This window comes from Tursiops truncatus, chromosome 18 (genome assembly GCF_011762595.2).
Source record: "Tursiops truncatus isolate mTurTru1 chromosome 18, mTurTru1.mat.Y, whole genome shotgun sequence".
NCBI lineage: Eukaryota > Metazoa > Chordata > Mammalia > Artiodactyla > Delphinidae > Tursiops > Tursiops truncatus.
The window spans coordinates 12819457-12841190 of NC_047051.1; the positions used below are offsets into that span (position 1 = coordinate 12819457).

Genomic DNA, 21734 nt, shown 5'->3' on the forward strand with positions numbered 1-21734 from the left:
TTCCAGTACACTGAGGAGACAAACAAATGACTAACAGTTGTTACTGTATCACTGGGAATGTTGTTTCCAGAGTTATTCTTATGCCATAGATGAAAATTTTAAATTATTCACACTGCTTTGGTTTAACTTTTTGTCTTAATTTAAATGCTTGTCACCTCTATAAATTTAATTTATGCATAGTCTGACTATATTTAGGTCAAGTGAAATAAAGAAGTGATAGGAAAAGCCCTACAGATGAGGATTAAACAGATTTCTTATTTGGATTGATCAACTTGATTGTAGAGGCTCATATTTCTTCTATAACTGTTATTACCTAGTTTCCTTTTTACAGCTACAAACTCAGTGAGGAACGAGCAGAAAAAAATAAAGTCACACAGGGATACCAAGTATTAAAAATTCCTATGTTCGACTGTTCTCTCCCTCCACTTAAGTTTTAGCCCCTCCAATACAGTCTTTACAGTTTACAAAGTGGTTTTTCTAACTATTAATCTGTTTATATCACTCTCTGGCTTAAAGGTATTCAGTGACTTCCTGTCTCCAGCAGGGTCAAGTTCCAGTTGGTTAGCTTTGCATAGAAAACTATGCAGGAACTAACCTTCTCTCATCACCACATCGTCTCCCAAACTTGATACTGTCAAAGTATTTGTGTTTCATTGTGTTCGTTGTGAGGAAGAGAAACATCCTTCGTTTCTTTCATTGGTAGGGTTTATGGTGAGGATGTGTGGGGAAGTACGAGTAGTCTCACAGTCTTTCAGCCAGCCTCTCGGGGTGCAAGGACTGTCATCCCAGAACAGCCCAGTTCACTCAACAGCAACTCCATAATGAGATCCTCAGAAAAGGGCAACCATGATCTCTCTTATAAGTTTCTCTGTCTCTACCTTTCTTTCTACTTGATTGTTCTTCCTGCTCTTTTCCTGACTGCCTTTGCCAGGGTCTCTATCTTGTTTTGTTACTGTCTGCATGTGACCACAGAAGAGCAGTGTAGGAGTGATAAATGGGCAACCTCTCATGGGCGACTTGGACAAGGGCCTTTCCCTAAAGATCTCTGGATTTTGTTCCTTGATAATGAGACTCAAAGGAGGAGATTGATGAGCTCCCTTCCAAGGAACTTGTGACCAGGCACTGGACCAGGTACCTAGAAGGTCCTGATGGGCAGCTCTGCTAGGGTCCACATGATGACTCTGACTTCTCTGTGACTGACACAAGTGCCATTCCTTCCTCCCTTCCCAGTGAGTCTTGAGATGAATTGGAGAGCCCCACCAACCTTTACTCAGAACTCTTAGCTTTAAAAATAAACAGAAGCAGGGATAAGACTGGGGTCCCTCTGTTCCTAGAGAAGACCTGAGTTCCTATGCCAAGGTCAGAGTTCAATGGGGAGGTGGGAGGAAAATTGTATTTCTTGGATCTCTCAGATATTGGTTCATAGGTGACCGTGATCCCCACAACTCTTGCCACCAGGATGAGGAGGAAACAGATACTGCTCTTTGGTTTTCAGTCTGAGACCACCATCACTGAGACCCTTGCCTAGCCTTCGCTAGCACGGGTACTTTTTGGGTCCCTACAACCTCCATTGTCGTGACCTCCACTGCTAAGTATATTATTAGTATAGATGTATTGTCTATGTGCACTCTGACTCACCTTCACCCCCAGCTTCTGACTGGAATTGCTGTAGTTAGGGCCACCTTAGTGGGGTAAGCAGAAGATCCTGAGCCTACATGACTATCATTGCCTGGTGTCATTTTCTCCTCAAAACAATATTTTTGCTTCCTGGGGGTGAAAAAGAAATAATGGCCTTCATTGCCAAACTTAAGGGAGCCAAAGGGAAACTAGTTTTCCATTTAATAGTTCTGTCTGGCCTGTATTCAAGGCCTTGGTGCTGCCCTTTGTGCTGGTGGAACTGACATTGTGACTGTCACAGAGACTATTGGCCAAGCCAAGGGACGTTGGCGTGTGGCAGTTTATATGTCAAATGCATTTTTAAACCATCGCTTTCCATCCAGATGATCAGGATCAATTTACCTTTATATGGTTGGAATGGGTTGTAATAGGCCTTTAATGTCCTCACATAAGGCTACACAAACTTGTTGGCTACCTGTGCTATGATCTAGAAAAAGTCCTATTCCCTGAGGGAGCATTGGCCTTCTACTATATTGGCTTTCTGGTGGGCCCAGACAAGGGCACTGCCCACTAGGGGCTGGACACCCTATTGACCCATATGTAGCAACACAGCTGAGCCATTAATACAGACAAAATAGGAGGACATAGCCCACGAGTGATATTCCTGGATATAATCTGGGAAGGGACACAATATCTCATTCCAGAGGAGATAATTACAAGGCTTTTGGCCCTCTCTCCCCCGAAAATAAAACTCAATAATTGAAGGGCCTATTTGGCTACTGAAGTTATCACACACCCCACAGATTTTTTTTATTACAGCAGGTTCTTATTATCTATTTTATACATATTAGTGTATATATGTCAATCCCAATCTCCCAATTCATCCCAACCCCCGCCGCCACCACTTTCCCCTCTTCGTGTCCATATGTTTGTTCTCTACATCTGTGTCTCTATTTCTGCCTTGCAAACCGGTTCATCTGTACCATTTTTCTAGATTCCACATATATGCGTTAATATACGATATTTGTTTTTCTCTTTCTGACTTGCTTCACTCTGTATGACAGTCTCTAGATTCATCCACATCTCAACAAATGACCCAGTTTTGTTGCTTTTTATGACTGAGTAATATTCCATTATATTTATGTACCACATCTTTATCCATTTATCTGTCAATGGGCATTTAGGTTGCTTCCATGACCTGGCTATTGTAAATAGTGCTGCAATGAACATTGGGGTGCATGTGTCTTTTTGAATTATGGTTTTCTCTGGGTATACGCCCAGTAGTGGGATTGCTGGGTCATATGGTAATTTTATTTTTAGTTTTTTAAGGAACCTCCATACTGTTTTCCATAGTATCTGTATCAATTTACATTCCCACCAACAGTGCAAGAGGGTTCCCTTTTCTCCACACCCTCTCCAGCATTTGTTGTTTGTAGATTTTCTGAAGATGCCCATTTGAACTGGTGTGAGGTGATACCATATTGTAGTGTTGATTTGCATTTCTCTAATAATTAGTGATGTGGAGCAGCTTTTCATGTGCTTCTCGCCCATCTGTATGTCTTCTTTGGAGAAATGTGCATTTAGGTCTTCTGCCCATTTTTGGATTGGGTTGTTTGTTTCTTTAATATTGAGCTGCATGAGCTGTTTATATATTTTGGAGATTAATCCTTTGTCCATTGATTCATTTGCAAATATTTTCTCCCATTCTGAGGGTTGTCTTTTCATCTTGTTTATGGTCTCCTTTGCTGTGCAAAAGCTTTTAAGTTTCATTAGGTCCCATTTGTTTATTTTTATCTCCATTGCTCCATGAGGTGGATCAAAAAAGATCTTGCTGTGATTTATGTCATAGAGTGTTCTGCCTATGTTTTCCTCTAAGAGGTTTATCCTGTCTGGTCTTACATTTAGGTTTTTAATCCATTTTGAGTTTATTTTTGCGTATGGCATTGGGAGTGTTCTAATTTCATTCTTTTACATGTAGCTGTCCAGTTTTCCCAGCACCACTTATTGAAGAGACTGTCTTTTCTACATTGTATATCCTTGCCTCCTTTGTCATAGATTAGTTGACTATAGGTGCATGGGTTTATCTCTGGGCTTTGTATCCTGTTCCATTGATCTATATTTCTGTTTTTGTGCCAGTACCATATTGTCTTGATTACTGTAGCTTTGTAGTATCGTCTGAAGTCAGGGAGTCTGATTCCTCCAGATCCGTTTTTTTCCCTCAAGATTGCTTTGGCTACTCGGGGTCTTTTGTGTCTTCATACAAATTTTAAGATTTTTTGTTCTAGTTCTGTAAAAAATGCCATTGGTATTTTGATAGTGATTGCATTGAATCTGTAGATTGCTTTGGGTAGTATAGTCATTTTCACAATGTTGATTCTTCCAATCCAAGAACATGGTATATCTCTCCATTTGTGTCATCTTTGATTTCTTTCATCATGTCTTATATACAGGTCTTTTGTCTCCCTAGGTAGGTTTATTCCTGGGTATTTTATTCTTTTTGTTAAAGAGTGTTTCCTTAATTTCTCTTTCAGATTTTTAATCATTAGTATATAGGAGTGCAAGAGATTTCTGTGCATTAATTTTGTATCCTGCAACTTTACAAAATTCATTGATTAGCTCTAGTAGTTTTCTGGTGGCATCTTTAGGATTCTCTATGTATAGTATCATGTCATCTTCAAACAGTGACAGTTTTACTTCTTCTTTTCCAATTTGTATTCCTTTCATATCTTTTTCTTCTCTGATTGCCATGGCTAGGACTTCCAAAACTATGTTGAATAATAGTGGTGAGAGTGGACATCCTTGTCTTGTTCCTGATCTTAGAGGAAATGCTTTCAGTTTTTCACCATTGAGAATGATGTTTGCTGTAGGTTTGTCGTATATGGCCTTTGTTATTTTGACATCGGTTCCCTCTCTGCCCACACTCTGGATAGTTTTTATCATAAACGGGTATTGAATTTTGTCAAAAGCTTTTTCTGCATCTATTAAGATGATCATATGGTTTTTATTCTTCATTTTGTTAATATGGTGTATCACATTGATTGATTTGCATATATTGAAGAATCCTTGTATCCCTGGGATAAATCCCACTTGATCATGGTGTATGATCCTTTTAATGTGTTGTTGGATTCTGTTTGCTAGTATTTTGTTGAGGATATTTGCATCTGTATTCATCAGTGATATTGGTCTGTAATTTTCTTTTTTTGTAGCATCTTTGTCTGGTTTTGGTATCAGGGTAATGGTGGCCTCGTAGAATGAGTTTGGGAATGTTTCTTACTCTGAAATATTTTGAAAGAGTGTGGGAAGGATGGGTGTCAGCTCTTCTCTAAATAGAGAAGAACTGTAGAACTGAAGAATGGTAGAATTCACCTGTGAAGCCATCTAGTCCTGGACTTCTGTTTGTTGGAAGATTTTTAATCACAGTTTCAATTTCATTACTTGTGATTGGTCTGTTCATATTGTCTGTTTCTTCCTGGTTCAGTCTTGCAAGGTTATACCTTTCTAAAAACTTGTCCTTTCTTCCTGGTTGTCCGTTTTATTGGCATGGAGTTGCTTGTAGTAGTTTCTTAGGATGCTTTGTATTTCTGCATCGTCTGTTGTAACTTCTCCTTTTTCATTTCTAATTTTATTGATTTGAGTCCTCTCCCTCTTTTTCTTGATGAATTTGGCTAAAGGTTTATCACCTTTTCTTATCTTCTCAAAGTAGCAGCTTTTAGTTTTATTGATCTTTGATATTGTTTTCTTTGTTTCTATTTCATTTATTTCTGCTCTGATCTCTATGATTTCTTTCCTTCTACTAACTTCGGGGGTTTTTGTTCCTCTTTCTCTAGTTCCTTTAGGTGTAAGGTTGAATTGTTTATTTGAGATTTTTCTTGCTTCTTGAGGTAGGGTAGTAGTGCTATAAACTTCCTTCTTAGGACTGCTTTTGCTGCATCCCATAGGTTTTGGATCGTTGTGTTTTTGTTGTCATTTGTCTCTTAGGTATTTTTTGATTTCTTCAGTGATCTCTTTATTTTGTAACGTATTTCTTAGCCCCCATGTGTTTGTGTTTTTTATGTTTTTATTCCTGTAATTGATTTCTAATCTCATAGCATTGTGGTCAGAAAAGATGCTTGATATGATTTCAATTTTCTTAAATTTACCAAAGCTTGATTTTTGACTCAAGATGTTATCTATCCTGGAGAATGTTCTCTGTGCACTTGAGAAGAAAGTGTAATCTGCTGTTTTTGGATGGAATGTCCTATAAATATCAATTAAATCTCTCTGGTCTATTGTGTCATTTAAAGCTTGTGTTTCTTTATTAATTTTCTGTCTGGATGATCTCTCCATTGGTGTAAGTGAAGTGTTAAAGTCCCCCACTATTACTGTGTTCCTGTTGATTTCCTGTTTTATAGGTCTTTTTTTTAAAATAATTGTTATATCTTCTTCTTGGATTGATCCCTTGATCATTATGTAGTGTCCTTTCTTGTCTCTTGTAACAGTTTTTATTTTAAAGTCTATTTAATCTGATATGAGTATTGCTACTCCAGCTTTCTTTTGATTTCCATTTGCATGGAATATCTTTTTCATCCCCTCACTTTCTGTCCGTATGTGTCCCTAGGTCTGAAGTGAGTCTCTTGTAGACAGCATATAGATGGGTCTTATTTTAGTATCTATTCAGGGAGCCTGTGTCTTTTGTTTAGAGCATTTAATCCTTTCACACTTAAGGTAGTTATCGATACGTATGTTCCTATTACCATTTTCTTAATTGTTTTGGGTGTGTTTTTGTAGGTCCCTTTCTTCTCTTGTGTTTCCCACTTAGAGAAGTTCCTTTAGCATTTGTTGTAGAGCTGGTTTGGTGGTGCTGAATTCTCTTAGCTTTTGCTTGTCTCTAAAGCTTTTGATTTCTCCGTTGAATCTGAATGAGATCTTTGCTAGGTAGTGTAATCTTGGTTGTAGATTCTTCCCTTTTATCACTTTAAATACATCATGCCACTCCCTTCTGGCTTGTAGAGTTTCTGCTGAGAAATCAGCTGTTAACTTTATGGCAGTTCCCTTGTATGTTTGTCATTTTTCCCTTGTTGCTTTTAATAATTTTTCTTTGTTTTAAATTTTTGTCAGTTTGATTACTGTCTGTCTCAGCGTGTTTCTCCTTGGGTTTATCCTGCTTTGGAGTCTCTGCACTTCCTTGACTTGGGTGGCTATTTTCTTTCCCGCGTTAGGGGAAATTTTCGACTATAATCTCTTCAAATATTTTCTTGCGTCCTTTCTCTCTCTCTTCTCCTTCTGGGACCCCCATGAGGTGAATGTTGGTGCATTTAATGTTTTCCCAGAGGTCTCTTAGGCTGTCTTCATTTCTTTTTATTCTTTTTTGTTTATTGTCTGTAACAGCAGTGAATTCCACCATTCTGTCTTCCAGGTCACTTATCTGTTCTTCTACCTCAGTTATTCTGCTGTTGATTCCTTCTAGTGTATTTTTCATTTCAGCTACTGTATTGTTTATCTCTGTTTGTTTTTTAATTCTTCTAGGTGTTTGTTAAACATTTCTTGCATCTCCTCGATCTTTGCCTCCATTCTTTTTCCGAGGTCCTGGATCATCTTCACTATCATTACTCTGAATTCTTTTTTCTGGAAGGTTGCCTATCTCCACTTCATTTAATTGTTTTCCTGGGGTTTTATCTTGTTCCTTATTCTGGTACATAGTCCTCTGCATTTTGTCTCTCTTTCTGTGAATGTGGTTTTCGTTCCACAGGCTGCAGGATTGTAGTTCTTTTTGCTTCTGCTGTCTGCCCTCTGGTCCACCCCAGAGATTTTGATGGCAGTTTCCTAGGTCACATCAGGCCTCTTGTCCAGTTCAGAGGGTTCTGATGGATCCTGACTGCATTTGAAACTTTTTAGGTGTTTGACCTAGCCATCCCCATATGACTCAGGCTACATATTCCAGACCCTACAAGACCATATTTATTTTCTGTTTAGGTTTCTTAAGCACATTGCATTTGCTCTGGATTTTCTGCCCAAGCTACACATCAGTGGCCCAACCATGGGGCATGTGATTGACTCTCCATGCTCCATAAAATTCCCAAGCCACAGGGTGGGACATTTTAATGCATAATTAAAGGATGGGCTTAAATGGCCGATGGGTGGGGACAAGATAACCCCTGCCTGGATCACATATTTCAGGCAAGCAGTCTGGGGTCTCAGTGTTGTGATTTCTTCTCATTTGCATTGCCTGTTTGACCACCCATTTCCTTCAATTATGTACCTTTGTTTTGTAATTTGACACCTCACTCTCTATGGGGGAACCTATAAAGTCCTTTCACCCCATTCATCTCTTTCCTGAAGGGATCATGTTGGCTATTAAGCAGCAAGGGATGGAAGGCAGTAACTTCCTTCTTCATTTACTGTACAGGTGCAGAGAATGTTATTTGGTTTTTGTTTTTTCCAACAAGTGCTTAAAAAATAATGACCATCAATTTGAGTGTTGAGTTCAACATTTTCTTTAATGTACCTTTGCTTTTTGCTCTGCATAGCCCAATGAGATGGATATCTGTATATAAAATAGAAATTTTTACTGAACCACAAGGAAATACAAGCCAGAAGATTTGGGTTCACTACCCTGGTGGTTGGATTAAGGGTGCTGTTCTTGTCTATGGTACTGGACAGATTGCCAACACCACGGTTGTTGGGGAGGAGTCCCCCCAACTGGTAGGACTTGCACTTCTTGGGATCCAAGATATCCCAGATATGGTAGAGGGAGGGGAAGGGGATAGGTATCTCACCTGTCTTTGCTCTCTCTCACAGGGGAGATTGTGTGGCTCCTCCTTCACCAGATTCACTGATAATGTCTGTCACAAGCAGTTGCTGCTGTTCTGAATTTGATGAACTCTTGGATATGTTACCTACCACTCAATCTTACAGATAAACATCTGATTGCTGTGCTACTCAGTACAACAAATGGACATTTCTCTATCTGTGGAACATTCTGATACCTCAAGTACCCAACTGTTAATCTAGACCTGATGCATTGCTGCAGTTAGACTCTGGCACAGCAAGAGTGAAATGCTTCCCTAAATGTCAACTTGCTCCTGTCAAAGATGGAGGCAACTGGGACATCTGTAGGAGGGGGTGCAGGATCCACTGTTAGGGCTATTTTGGCCATGATGATGATGGTTTTCTCCTCCTCTACACTCATCCCCACCATTACTCAGGGGCACTGGCAGGTAGTATTACTGACTCTCTGTCTGTGTACCCTCTGGGTGATTATTCCCACTGTCCAGGTCACCCTATTAGAAAAGGTTTACACAACCTGTCCTTGGTTTTGCTGATTTTATCTATTGTATTTTTGTTCCCAGTTTCATCTATTTCCACTCTTGTCTTTATTATTTCTTTCCTTCTGCTTGCTTTGAATTTAGTTTGCTCTTCTTTTTATGGTTTCCTTAGGTGAAAAGTTAAGCTATTGATGTAAGATCTTTTAAATGTATTATAATGAGATCTTTATTTTTTATTTATTTATTTTATTTATTTATCATTTTTGGTGGTACGCAGGCCTCTCACTGTTGTGGCCTCTCCTGATGCGGAGCACAGGCTCTGAATGCGCAGGCTCAGCAGCCATGGCTCACGGGCCCAGCCGCTCCGCGGCATGAGGGATCTTCCCGGACCGGGGCACGAACCTATGTCCCCTGCATCGGCAGGCGGACTCTCAACCACTACGCCACCAGGGAAGCCCTGTTTTTTAAATATAATATTTTTAAAGCTATATATTTCTCTTTGTATACTGTTTTAGCTGCATCCCATAAGTTTGGTACATCGTGTTTTCTTTTTCCTTTATCTTAAATTATCTTCTAACTTTAAATCAGAGTTTTTATTTCTTCTTTGTGATTCTTTTTCTTGTAATTTCTTCTTTAACCCATTGATTAATTAGCAGTATGTTGCTTAATTTCTACATATTTGTAAATTTCCCAAATTTCTTCCTATTATTGATTTCTAATTCCATTCTATTGTGACTGGAGAACATACTTTGTATAATTTTAATCCTTTTAAATGTATTAAGACTCTTGTATGTCCTAGAATAAGGAATATCCTAGAGAATGTTTTGTGTGCACTTGAGAAGAATATGTATTCCTTAGTTTTTGGATGCAGTGTTCTGTAGATGTCTGTTAGGTCTAATTGGCTTATAGTGTTATTTAAGGATATTATTTCCTTATTGATCTTCTGTCTAATTCTATCCATTATTGAAGTTGTGCATTGAGGTCTCCAGCTATTATTGTTGAATTATCTATTTTTCCCCTTTAATTCCATTGTGTATTTGAAGTGCTGTGTTGTTAGACACATATATGTGTATGTTTTTCTGATGGACTGATTTTTTTATGTTATTAGAAAATATCCTTTACCATGAATAACAATTTTTGTCTTAAAGTCCACTTTATTTACTTTGTGAGTATAGCCATTCCTTTTCTGTTTTGGTTACTGTCGCATGGTTTACTTTTCCTATCCTTTTGCTCTCAATGTGTTTGTGTCTTTAAATTATGTCTCTTATGGCCTACATATAGTTGGATCATGCACTTTTATTCACTTGTCAATCTCTGCTTTTGATTTGAGTGTTTAAGCCATTTACATTTAATGCAATTACTGATAAGGTTTACACCAGCTATTTTGCCATTTGGTTTTTTTATATGTCTATATCTTTGTTTCTTTATTCCTCCATTAATGTCTTCTTTTGTATTATATAGATATTTTCTATTATATCATTTTAATTTTCTTATCATTTTTTTCTGCTATTACTTCTTGCCTCCAGGAATGACAATTAACATCTTAATTTATATCTATCTAGTTTGGAGTAATACTAACTTAATTTCAATAGTATACCAAAACTTTGATCTTGTATAGCTCCATTTTCTCCCCCACTTCTTTGTGCTATTATTGTCATAAAATCACATCTCTAAACATTACATGTCCATTAATACAGTTTTTTTTATTGCTTTATGTAGTTGTCTTTTAAATATGGGAGAAGAAAAGAACTGCAAATGAAAAATACATTTATACTGTATTTTATATTTACTTATGTAGTTAAATTTGCTAGGGTTCTTTTTTTTTAACATCTTTATTGGAGTGTAATTGCTTTACATTGTTGTGTTAGTTTCTGCTGTATAACAAGGTGAATCAGCTATACATACACATACATCCCCATATCCCCTCCCTCTTACTTCTCCCTCCCACCCGCCCTATCCCACCCCTCTAGGTGGTCACAAAGCACCAAGCTGATCTCCCTGTGCTATGAGGCTGCTTCCCACTAGCTATCTATTTTACATTTGGTAGTGTATATATGTCAATGCCACTCTCTCACTTCATCCCATTTTCTAGGTTTTTTTACTTTTTTGTGTAGATTCCTGTTTCTAGTGTCCTTTCATCTCAACCAGAAGGACTTCCTTTACTGTTTCTTATAGGACTACAAATTCTCTCAGATTTTGTTAATCTGGGACTGTCTTAATCTGTTCTTTGTTTTGAAAGGATCATTTTGCTGGGTATTACATTCTTGGTTAGAAGTCTTTTTCTTTCAGCACTTTGAAAATGCCATCTCACTGCCCCCTAGCTTCCATCATTTCTGATGAGCAATCAGCTGTAATTTTTATTAAATATTTCTTGTAAGTGATGAGTCACCATTCTTGCTGCTTTGAAAGTTCTCTCTTTGTCTTTTGATAGCTTGATTATGATGTATCTACTATGGTTTTCTTTGAGTTTATCCTACTTGTAGTTTGTTGAGGTATTTAGATATACAGGTTAATTTTAGATGTGCAGGTTTGTCATCAAATTTGAGACATTTCAGCCATTATTTCTTCAAATATTCTTTTTGTTCCTTTTTTTTTTTTTTGCTTTTTTCTCCCTTTGGAACTCTTGTTACACATAGTTGGTATGTTTGATGGTATTCCAGTAGCTTCTGAGGTCTTTTCATTATTCTTCATTTTTTTATAATTTCTGCTCCTTACCGTGGATAAATCAATAGGCCTGTCTTCATGTTCATTGATTCTTTCTTATGCCAGGTCAAATCCATTTTTGTTCTCTTCTAGTGAATTTATCAGTTCAATACTGTACTTTTCAATTTCAGAATTTCTCTACAGTTCTTTAATAATTTATATATTTTTATTATTATTATGTATTTAGTGAGATATTATTTCTCATACTTTCACTTAACTCTTTTGGCATAATTTCCTTTATTTATCTGTAATAGTTGATTTAAAGTTTTTGTCTGGTAAATCTAAAATCTGGGCTTCCTAAGAGATGGTTTCTATTGACTGTTTTTCCTGCGTATGTGTCATATTTAGCTATTTTTTGCATGTCTCATAATTCTTTTTTGCTGAAAACTGAATATTTTAGGGCTCACATCCCCCCTTTAGGGTTTGTTGTTATTAATATTTATTGTTGTAGCTGTTGCTGCTGCCTGTTTACTTGTTTACTGACTTTCCTGAACAAATTCTATGAAGTCTCTATTCTTTGTCATGCATGGCCACTGAGGCCTCTGCTTGGTTAGCTTTGTAGTCAGTTATGATTGGATAGAGATACCCCCCTGAAACAGTATATCTCCCCTCCTTTGTTGAAAGTCTTTGGGTGCAAGTTGGGGGCATGCCTTCAGTGTTCCAGTAATTTACAACCTTGTCTTAGCTTTTATTTCCTGCTTGTGCAGAGACTCAAGGTCAACCTGAGGTGAGAGTTTTCAGATATTTCCTGGCCATGCTCACAGCTCTGCTGTTCTCTGTTCTTTTATGTGATGGTCAGTCAAGTGTGGTCATAATGGGGACACAGGAAAGTCTCAGGAAAAAAAAATTTATTGTACTCAGAAGTTCTATAAACAGGAAGCATGGAACGCCACACAGGATCATGTGAGGAATACCAGGTTTTGGTCAGGAGACAGAATTCAGAAGTGAGGGGAGAATCTAGGTCTGAGCATTTATTGGGGTTTTCTATGGAAAGGCAAGACAGGCCAGGGTAAAGAGCCTAGGATTGAGTAGTTTAAATAACTCCAGTGAATTTTGGCCTATAGAGATGGTCTCTTGCTGCCAGTACCTGGCCCTGGGATGATTAAGGCCTCCTTGAGCTGCACATGCCAGATAGAGGATGTATAGGTCTGGACTGGTTAGTTTGCACATCAAAGGCATGCTCCTTCCCAATCCTTTACTATATCCAAGAATTGGCTAGTCCCAGGAGGAGCAGTCTCTCCCCAGACAGAAAGATTCTTACAATGTCAAAACATCATAATATACAGAAAATTAAAGATAATAAAAAATACACCTGCATATTCATGTGGCCTTCTAAATTCCCAGATAATGCCAGACCTTTTCACAGCCTACTATAGATATCTTATTCCCCATTTTTTTCTTTTAATTTTTTTGGTCTGCCCCTCATTTGCCCTATTTTCCCTACCTTAGTCAACCGTGTTATTAAACAATTGCTGCTGATTGTTGTCAATAAATGCCCTGGGGAAAGCCTATTTACAGTGAGTAAGCTCTGAGTTATGCCAAATAAAGATGAGTCCCGCAAGTGAGGGCTTCTAGGGAGCTAATAGCCAGGTCAAATAGTAACAAATCTCTAGGAATAGGGATTTTTTAAAGAAGATACAAACCTATTTTTCCCCCTCCAGTGCCAGCTAGGTTTATGGTTTTCACAGCTTCTATAATTGTGAGTCTGTTGGTTTTTATGGCTACTGTGAAAATGGGGAGAGGAGAATGAGAATAGGGTGAGTTAAAATGCTAAAAAGCCTACTGTTCCTCCTGATATTCAGTGTTTTTCCTTGAATAAATTCTTCTCCTATTGTTGCAAGCTTTCAGTTAATTTCCAGAGTTCTGAAAATGTTGATTTTAAAAAATGTTGACAGTGTTCTCATTACTTTTATAGAAGAGCAGATTTTTTGAGATCCTTACTCTGTCATTTGGGAAGTGCTCTTCACCAGACTTTTTTTTTTTTAATAGTCTGGATGTGTTATTTTTAGAGCTGTCACATCTTTCAGATGATTAAATTGATATAAGGAAAACAATACAGCTTTTTTTTTTCAGTTTACATATTGTTTACATACTGTTGAATTAACCATTTCCAGGAATTACTCTGAACTTTATGATAACATACATTGAGTTTGAGATATTAAAATTGATCTGCCCTTGGTCACAAAGTAACAGACATAAGATACTTTTTCTCTATTTCTGTGCAACATGCATAGCTTCTCATCAATGTCTGCTACTAAAGATGAAAAATGGCCAGCCCCATAAAGCAGTTCTCCCTTATTCTTCAATGAGAGATGGACCCCCATTTCCTCTTCCTAGGTAATACGTATTTACCAGCCTTCCAGAGATAATTGCTTTAGTTTTCCAGCTCAAAAGAGGGACTTGAAAAGTGAATATATCAAGTAAGGTAGATAAAAAGGTAGAAAGTGCCAAGAAAAGTAAGTGGGGCAAAAAATATTGAGATAATTTAGATTTCTGTGATATCTCTCAAATTATTCAGATCATCGCTTATTCCACATGTGTTTAAGGCTAAGTCTATGTAAAATCTCTCTCTCTCTTAACCAAGGGTATAACTTGGTCTTTCCAAATAGAAAAGTAGAAATACTTCTGAAAATGAATCAATCAAAATTTCAAATTATTGCATTAGCTGAATTTAAATGAAAACTTCTCTAGAAAGCCCCATCATGGAATTGCCAGTGAAAGCAGCAGGAGGTGCCAAGCTGTTTGAGAGGACCTCAGGCATATTTAGACTTATTTGGCATTGGTATTTGTTTCTAATCACTCTGGGAAGTGGTGTAGTGGAAAATAAATCTGAGAGGAAGTGTGCCAGAACAGCCAAGGGAGACTCTGGGAACAGTCAAAGCAGGCTAAGCTGCATAGTTTCTGATATACCTTCAGGACACTCTGATATATCACTTAACAAAAGAGGGGCACTGTTTTCTTCCACTTCAGATTTTATGTTGGTTTGGAGATAGATTATCTCCACCAGCATTTAAAATGCCTCATGTGCAAAAGATGCAAGGGAGTGGTTATCACTGGGTTATTGTGTATCTGTGCATTGTCAAGGGGAAATTTCCCCAACTGTGGTAAAAGTTCCAAGGCTTGGGTTTGATGAAGGATATATGAACAATGATTTGAAGGGGGAATGAAGACCATTTACCAATATACTAGTCATGGGGCTTTTGATCCTTTAAATTGTTCCCAGAAAAGATGCTTTTAATATTTTAAAAAATCATGTAAAATTGGTTTTAGAAGGACTGTTAAGATATCAGGTAGATTACTTTAATTTACCTAATAGTATCATTCAAAGTTGCATAGGTTTTTTAGTTTTGTCCCCAAAATGTAGATTTAAAAAGCTATAATTGTTTTGATATCTGTGTACTGATACTGTCTGCTGTGTAGCAGAATGAAATGAGTCTGGGTCACACTTGGTTGAAAATATCATTCTATTTCTTCTTTACCATGACTCTTTGAACAAGTTATTTAACCTTCTGAATCTTAATTTCTCTTCTTTTAATCTGTATGTTTTAAGGACTAAATTATATTAAATGAAAGTATTAGTATTAGTTTAGTTCTTGACATACAGTGGGCACTTTATAAAAGTTATTTTGAATCTGAATCTAATCTCTATCACTCTTCCCTCCTCATCTCCATGGACTATCTAAATGGCAAGTGGAAGTCCTTTTCTAAATCATCTTTGTAATAGCAGGATTATTAAATGGCCTTATTTACCACCAATTTTGTTTAGGAAGCACACTTCTTCCTCCAGCCCTTTGAAAAAGTAAGAAGAGTAGAAATGTGCATATATCCAATCTATACTAAGTTTTGGGAGTTAAGAAGACAAATATTTATTGGCATCTAACTCATATCGTTGACACATGCCTAGACCATGGTAGACTGTTCCATAAATAGTCTGCTTATGACTGGCTCAGCTTCAGGCTCCTTGTACATTGCTGATGGTTGAGTAATTTGCCTAAGGCAGTGGAGGAGACAGAATTTCAACTCCACTATCTACCTCCAGAGACCATGTCCTTACTTACTGCTCAGGACTCTGTATGAAGGGTTTTAGTTGCTGATCCTTCAAATTCATGTGACCTGGATACACACAAGCAGTTTACTTCTAAAACAACTACGAATATGAAATGCATAGGACAAATCATACATTATCTAAATTAGTTTTAAATGTACATTTTTTAAAAAAATCAATGGCCAGCCAAGGTCATTTGGTCATTTATGACTATTGCCCATTCCTTTACTCTCTAACTATATTTAAGAGCTTCTGGGGGGGCGCGGGGATATACTTGGGTAATCTCTTGGGATTGGATGGTGAGATCTTAGGAACATCTTAACAACACAAGACAACCGCTAAATTGTTAAACTTGAGCCAGGAAGGAACATTTTACTTTTCTTGAGTTGGATGGGAAGGAAAATGAGAAAGAAGAGGAAGCCAGTGAGAAGCAAGAGCAGTTAGCGGGAAGGTGGGAGGTTGGGAGAATAGATGAGGTGCCAGCTAGAGAAGGGACCAAGATAGGACCCCTAAATCCCATTCTTGTCAGAGAAATTTTGAAAAAGTATATCTGAAAGATGAATTGTAAAATTTGAGCTATGCCACACCCTTCTAATCTGAAATCTTTAATAAAACCTCCATTGCTCATACTGATCTGTGTATGATTTTTTAAAAGAAGGTAATATTTGTTTTAATTCTTTTGAAACCAGTAAAGTGTATGAGTTCACAATTTGGTTGACACAGTGAGACACCAAGACAGTGCATGTGGAAGCAGATAGAAGATGAAGACAGAAGGGGATCGTGAGAACCTTTAACACTCCCACAAGTTGTGGGGCTGTGAGTTACAGGCAGCTTTAACTCAGAGACATCCTTACTACAACTGCAAATGTGGTGTTTTGTCCCAGATTTTTTTTCTGTAGTACCAGTCAAAACCCCTGCTTTAGCATGGTTCTGAGAGAGCTAATACTAAACTTGTTCTCATTTTTTAGTGAATTCCTTAAAGGTTGAAATGATCACTTTCCTGTCTCAGTTCTCCTTTATCAAAAGATTTCTCTCACAATTCTAGTCAGAATCGCCAAGCATCTTTGCAGGCTCCATTAGCATCTCTTTTCCTTTTAAATTCTGTATCTTTTTGCATCTCTCACCCAACAAAAGGGAGCCCTAAACAGCCTCATCTCTTTCTCTCAGATATGGTTAAGAGGCAAAAGCTTGTGCTGGGGCTCGAGGGCTTAGATTCAGGTTTTGGCTTCAGTTTCTACATCTACAAAGTAGTGATCCGAGCTCTGTTCTGGTGAGGATTAAAAAAAATAAAGTGGGTAGCACTTTGTAAACTGTAAGTAGCTATAAAAATTTAGATATTATCTTAAAAGAAAAGGATAAAAAATATTTTAGTCAAAACATTTTCTGGATTGGACAAAATAACCCATCTCTTTTCCCTCATAAACCTTTTGGCATTGGAAAATGGATACTGGGGGAAATCTTATCTCCTTGGTGAGTGAATTGGCCTGGGCTTCAGTCTTTCACCCTTCTTTGAAGAAGGGTCAGAATCTTTGAATTTTTACTGAGATGACTGAAAAAGTAAGTTGCAAAGTGGGATGATGTGGAGTTCTGAGGAAGCACGAGGAAGCACAGCAGAAGGCAGCTGACGTTTGTTAAGAGTTAACAGCTTACACTAATTTTTGATTCTTTCTTTATTCTTTGCCCAGTAAGATGTGATTTTATTTAAATGGATGTGAAAATATTTATTTGGAAAAACTATGTTGTTCTAGTTATAAGAATTTATGTGTCAGGAAATATTTATCCTTTTGGAAATTGGGTGTTAACAGCCATTGTTAGTCATAGAAATATTAGTGCATGTAATATAATTAATCTGATTTATATATCTGCACAATTATTTGAAATTCACAGAATTTTAAAAATGAATCTTTCTTTTCACATTTAGAAATCTTCTGACATCTTCAACTGCTCTGTGAAATCTACTATAATATGCTGTAAGTAAAGCGACTTTTCATCTTTTGGGGAGAGAATGTCTTGTTCTGCATTTGTCACATATATGCATCATCATGCCTTCCAGTTTTAGACCAAATGGATAAATGTCACATATTTTAAAGTAAATACGCAAACAACTTTCAATTATTTGTTTTCTTTCTTCATGAAAGTTTTCTTATTGGAGGCATAATTTCAGAGGTGCTTCCATAGCACCTTTTAAGGTTAATTTAGAATAAATTAACAAAGTAGATGTAACGATCACGTGAATAAATATTCGATACTTTGCGGTATGAATAGTGTACTTGTCAGGTTGTAGGATGTATAGAAGCACTGTTCCTAACTAGTGAATTTGCAATTGAGGAATAAGAACGTTGAAGGGAGATGGCAAAATCTGGTAGGATACATTTGTGGTTTAAATAAAGTTTTCTTTAAAAATTTTTTTCACTTTGTAGAGATGTGAAAAGGTTTCTTCTCTCCTAGCTAAAAGGGAAAATATTTAGACACATGGGTCCCAAGAGCCATTTATGCTCAAAATATTTGCTCAAAGCCACGTTCAAACTATCTCTGGCATTACGAGGTCCTGGAAAACTCAGAGCGTATTATTCTGATTAGACCTGGGATGGTGTCCTGGTGGCCCTGTCATCCTTCCCTCTACCTGGCTGAAGCACACTCTCTGTACAGTATGTGCAGTACTGATTGGCTGCTGCTTCATCGCTAACTGAAGTCAGCGGCACATGTGAGCTGGCCTCAGGAGGCCTGGGCCCGTGGAACACTGTCTGAGTGGAGTTTTCCACTCGATGTTTGGTTTGGCCTGGTCCACGTGTTGTCTTGCCAGTCCTGCAAACTCCTCTCAGAAGTCAGTCATCCCGTGATGGGAAATATTCCTCATGCTGTTGTGAGAGAACTCTGATCTTTCACTATAAACCTGGTGGGATGTCTCTTGGCCAGACCAAAGTATCCAGAAGCCAGATTTTTTCCCTGCGAAGAACGTGTCTGCAGTGGATGGTGTTTTTACTAATAAAAGTATTTAGGGTTGTGCCGTGGGCCAGGTTTACCCACTTAAAAATGAGAAACTCATAAATGTAGTACTAAAAACTTATAACGGAGGCAATGACTATTCCAGTTCAGCGGCCAAAGTAAAACATAAGGTATGGTACAGGATGTGAACTTAGAAACAGAATTGTGTGTTTAGGTCTATAGCCTTACAGAGTTAGCAACATGTTCTTCTATAAAATGAGCCTGACACATGGGTACACACAGCTGTGCCAGGGGCGTAGTGATTTTGGCACCAGCATAAGGGCCTGTCTCTCCCCTCAGCCCTCCTTCGCACCTGTGAGGATGGATTGCTTTTCATATTTCATCCCCGTGCCCAGATCTCTCATTCTTTTGATGCACTTGTATGTATGGCAAATGAAGTCCACAAGTTAAACCAACAGATATCTGTTTCCTTTTATCTGACGTTGTACTGGGCATGTAACTTATTACCGTTCAAAGGAAGTACACAGATCCTATGTCTACAGATCAATAAATTTTCACAGAGTGAACACACTCATATCACTACCACCCATGTCAAGAAATAGAACAATTGTTGGTACCCCAGGAACCCCTCTTGTGACCCTCACAGTCACTACCCACTCTTCCTCTCCATAAGTTATTTCCATTCATCCTCTTGAGGTTTATATAAATGGAATCATGCAGTATGATGATCTTTTGGGGTCTGGTTTTGTTCAAAATTAAGTTTCTGGAATGCACCCATTTTATTGTAAATAGCAGTATTTTGTCATTTTTCATCGTAGATAACCTTCCATTGTATGGATATAGCAAATTTTTTGGTCCACTCAACTCTAAATAGATTTTGGGTTGTTTCCAGTTTTGAACTATTATAGTACCGCTGTGATCATGTCTGTATAGTTTTTTAATGAACATAGGTGTGCATTTCTGTTAGCTATCAAAGTAAAAGTAGAATTGTTGAGCCATATGCTATGTATTTTTCAGTTGTAGAAGATATTACTGAAAGTTTTCCGAAATGGCGGTGTCACTTTGTGCTAATCATCAATGCATGAGAATTCCAGTTTCTCTACTATTGTCAGTCTTCCTAATTTTAGCTATTCATAGTTGTGAAGTGGTATACTGTTGTATTTCTCTAATGACTAATATGGTTGTATAATTTTTCATATGTTTAATGGTCATTTGTATGTGCCCCATCGTCTTTTTAATGATTTTTCAAGTTTTCTGTGGGCTTAATCTTTTTCTTATTTATTTGTAGGTGTTCTTTGGTTATTCGGAATCATTTCCTTTGTTGATTATATTTTCTCCCACTCTCTGCATTCCTACCATCATAATTGTGTCTTTTGATGAAGAAATGACTGTGTGTGTGTATGTGTGTGTGTGTGTGTGTCTGTGTGTGTGTGTCTGTGTGCATCCTGTATAGGAAATCCTTGTCTATTCCAAGATTATGAATATCTTCTTCTATATTATATTCTAGAAGCTTTACTCTTCTGTCTTTTATATTTCTATATACAGTCCATCTAGAATTGATTTTTGAACATGAAGTGAGATAGGTGTTAAGATAATTTTTTTCCATATGGAAACCAGTTGATTCAAAACCATATGTTGAGATGACATCCTTTCCTACACTGCTCTTCAGCATCACCTTGTCATAAATCAAATGTCTATATATGCAGTTTTGAATTTTTGATTCTATTCCATTCATCTATTAGTCCATCTTTTTTTGCCATTACTTCATTCTTGTAATTACTGTAGTTTTATGATTTCCTAAATTGTAGTTCTCTAAATTTGTTCTACCTCATTTTGCATGAGCTGTTTTTGTCCTTTTGAATTTTCATATGTATGTTAGAATCAGCTTGCCGGTTTTCACAAATAAAACTTGCTGAGATATGTTTTTGGATTTCATTACATTTAGATCAATTTGGAAAGAATGGACATCTGTACAAAATTGACTTTCAATCCATGAACATGAATTATTCCTTCACTTATTTGATCTTCTTTATTTTCTCTTAATAACATTTTTTTTCATTTTTCTACAAAGTCACACATATTTTGTTAGATTTATTCCTGGGTATTTGTTGTTTTTTGATGATTGTCATAGATTGGGTCTTTCAGAAGCAGATGAGAAGAAGTTTAGTGTACAGACTATTTATAAGGGATCAATCCCTGTGGAAGGGAGGAAAAGGAAGCAAAACTGGACAGAGAAAGAAGTTAAACTGCATTGCAAGCCTGGAAAAGCCTTGGTTAACCCCACAAGGTGTGGGGAGCAAATACAGCCCATCACAGATATCTCTGGAGGGGCAGAAATTGTCAGACCTTTATACCCTGGCAGCAATCAGTCATTGGGTGTGGACTACCCCAGAAAGGTGTACTCTTGTGTGAGGTAGCTCTTTGGAGCTGAGGCACCCTTGAAGGAGCCCACAGAACTTCAAGAATCTGGAATAATAAACCCTTCTTTGGAGCAGGATCTGGGTGGTACCTCTCTATGTCCATCTCAGTCTACTTCCTGTGATATGTCCATCACAGACTACTTCTTGTGTTGCTCAAATCCACTTCTTCAAGTACGTCCTGGCAGCAGCTCCACCAGAATCTGATGACCTGTCTTCCTGGAGAAACTTAGAAGAGGAAGGCTCATAGGAAGACCTATAGCCCCCATCACTGCAGATTGTGTGGGGCTGCAACTGATACTCATTTTCTCCCTCTTCCATTATCCATCTTAGATTTCCCTCAAACTTAGTACTACCCCAGCTCATCTTAATGAATTATCCTGAGGAGGCTGAGTTCCTAGTCTCCATGCTCTTGTCAGGCTAAAGTCTTTATACTTGTCACAACTAGGCAGAGAATCCCAGAGATGGCCAAAAGTACCCAACGTCGCCATTACTGTAAAATAGGAATGCTACCTCTTTCTTACGCTCAGGGCCAATTATTCCTGTTAAGATGGTGATTCTTCTTGTCTGCTAGTCCCTGGTGGTGCTACAGCTTGGAGTTGAAAGGAACTATTGTTTTGTTCTGTGGTGAAAGTGTGCTCTCTTTAGAGATCAGGACCTCTAACCCTACAGAGCTCTGAGCTTTGGGGATGGGAATTCCAAAGTCCTTCAGTGGGTCATGGGGAGTGATGATAAGCAGGCCATCACATGCCCTGGTTCCCA

At 37.7% G+C, this 21734-nt stretch overlaps 1 protein-coding gene across 1 annotated transcript in view; it reads left to right on the plus strand.

Moving 5' to 3' along the window:
• The window catches only part of LOC109550234 (uncharacterized), a 529004-nt gene that overhangs the window by 173218 nt on the left and 334052 nt on the right, over positions 1-21734 (plus strand). Inside the window, exon 5 of the mRNA XM_073795485.1 lies at positions 17531-17579. The gene's annotated coding sequence lies outside the window, so the exon portion shown is untranslated. The remainder of the gene's footprint in view (positions 1-17530; positions 17580-21734) is intronic.